This window comes from Buceros rhinoceros, unplaced genomic scaffold, assembly GCF_000710305.1.
Source record: "Buceros rhinoceros silvestris isolate BGI_N320 unplaced genomic scaffold, ASM71030v1 scaffold46173, whole genome shotgun sequence".
Lineage (NCBI taxonomy): Eukaryota > Metazoa > Chordata > Aves > Bucerotiformes > Bucerotidae > Buceros > Buceros rhinoceros.
This window is the reverse complement of record NW_010403918.1, coordinates 6,503-9,302: the sequence shown is the minus strand read 5'-3', so window position 1 is coordinate 9,302 and position 2,800 is coordinate 6,503.

Below are 2,800 nucleotides of genomic sequence, written 5' to 3'. Positions count from 1 at the left end.
ATTCCTGAGTTTTCTTAGTTGAGGATAAGATGGCTATATCTTACTTTTATATTTACTGAGCTTTCCACAACTCCAGAATTGCAAACAAAGGCTTTCTTTACTATTACTGTTAATGTCATCAAGAGTCTACTGGGAGGTTATCTCCATATTCTTATTTCATCTGTGTGTGAATAACGATACAGAAACATTGAATATTATGAGTAAGCAAGTAATACACAGTTTCAAAACCCAGATGTAATTAGTGATGTGATTGGTAATTACTGATGATGTAATTAGCAATTACAAATTATTCTGACTTCAAAAGTATTTTGGCAGGTATTAAAGTAAAAGTTACTAGATTGCAGTTGGCTGCTTTGGATCTTTCTCTGACATTACTACTCATCCTGGCTAGTTTGTTTCATTAACAATTCCATTAATTTCTGATATTCCACATGAAGATGGGAGGATTTGCTCATTAGCAAGTATGAACGTTAGCCTTAAATTAAATACTCGAACTTCCGTACAGGTGAAATTCTGTAAAATGCAGTGCATGCTGTAGGTAGTTGTGCCCAGTCAATATTTTACCTTTTACATGCTTACATGTGTAACAAGTTCCAAAAGAGCTGTTGACAACTTGTAGAGCAACAAGTGAGACAATCGTGATAGGCATAAACCAATACAAGCTTAAAGAAAAAAAGTTTTAAAACGTTTGTTATCACTTGACCTCTTTTAAAAAATGAAATGTTCAGCCAAATGGGAAGAAAAAGGGAAAACTTAAAACCTGTAGTTCATTGGTGGGTTTTTTGTTATCTCTAGGGTAAATGTGGCCTGAATCACTGATGGACCAGGACGGCGTTTTATTATCACGTCCTCCTCCTTTTCAGTCCCTCCTGAACTCTGCTAGCTACAAATCTCTAGGTGCAGCAGAAAGAAAAATGTTTGCCCTTTTACATGAATTAAAGAGACAAATGTGTAAGACTGAATTTAGAATAAAGTGAACGGATACTCAAAAGAGTTACAAATATGCACAACTGGCTGTGACTTACTAAACAGCAAGGCAACACTTCTGACAAAATCATTATGAATTTCTTACAAACCACATTTATGGGTTTTTTACTGTTTAATATTTTAAATTACTCAATTAGACCCAGAGATCTGCTAATGCACCTGTCTTATCTGAAAGGCATTTCAAGATTCAGTTGTTAAGTTTAGACCGGTAGGAATAAGAAAATATCTTCTCCAGCAAATACATACTTCTCAGCTGTGCACAGGTAGGGAATAAAGTTAATTGTTCGGAAAACCTAGTTGTATATTTATCACAATTGCCCCTTCCATTCTGCCTTTAAAATCTCTGTCATATCCTTAGGTGTTGATTTGGTTTGGTTTTAGGTTTCCCCCCGCCCCAGTATTCATGTTTTGTGGAACAATCTGAAATACCTGCTTTTTGCCTCCTTGATCAGAAGGACCTGAAACCATGGATCGATAGAAGAGAGCTGTGTTCAGGAAAGGCTTGGAAAACCTTTGTCTAATTCTGATCCTCTCCTCTCAGCTGCAGAGAGAGTTGGTTTTACCTGGCGCTGTTAATAGTGTAGGGTCTGATCTAAACACATTTTGAGCATCTCATTTTTTTCAAGTCGAGAAACTTAAAGTTCTTAGTGTTGTGTGTAATCTGGTCCCTAAATACTGGATGTGGATGGATTTCCAAGTGTGATGGTGGTGTTCTGGAATGCTGTGTGGTTCAGTTGATTTGTTCAATTGAAAAAAATCTGGATATGCCAGAAGTTAGGAAAACGTCTGAACTCTAAGATGTAGAGGGTACAAATACTAAGATGAAACCAATGCCTTTTAGAAGCGGGTGAAAGTCAGTTCACTAGGCACTACATATAACCTTTGTATTTCTGGAATACACGTATTTCCAGAAGTCTGTATACACGCAGTAGTGCATATATACATCCAAAGCCAGGAGGAATTGGTCAGCATTATCATGAAACAAATTCCTGCATATTTTTTGTCCATATGAGTAAACACATATTGGTTGAAGAATATCATCTGTGCTGAAGTTGGAGGTGAAGACTCTCTAAAACTATTCCCAGTATAGCATGTTGAATGCTTAAAAAATCTGCTTATTGATTAAGCAGATGGAACCAAAAAAAGGAAATGCTGCTTGAACATATTTTCATAGTCTTACTTGAATCATAACTGGAATTTTAAGACAGTTCATAACTAAACTCTTACACTGAAATAAATCTAGCTTTCCAAGTCTCAGTGGTTTTTAACATGGTTACTCCAGACTAAAGTAATCCTCAGTGTACGGGTAGGAAGATCTGGTCCCTGATATTTAGGACACAGTCTATGGGAAACGTAATATGTTTGCAGTTTTAATTTTTTAATTTTTTAAAATGGGCAGCGTGGCTTATATCTTACTATAAAGATGTAAACAACCTAGCAAAGGTGTGACAGTCTACCTCGCTTTGATCCGCTTTCTTTTTTCTCTCTGAGTAAACTTTATCCCTTCTTACTTTTTATATAGACTGTGTTTTTAACGGTTCCTGCGATGATTCTCATGGGAAGTTGGAGACAAGCTGGAGTTGTACATACAGCAGGTATAGCTTGCTTTTCTTGTAATAATGCTTTATTTCATGTGTCTGCATCGTTATGATTAGGACAGAAATTCTGTTGTGGCAGGCATCCTGACTGCAGCTTTTTAATGGGGTCTCCCTTCTGTGCTCTTGATACAGTTTAATTTCTCAGTAAACTTCTACGGTAATTGTGGTATTCGGATATTGTAGTGTTTTTCCTTGGCTTGACAGGAGTCAGCAGG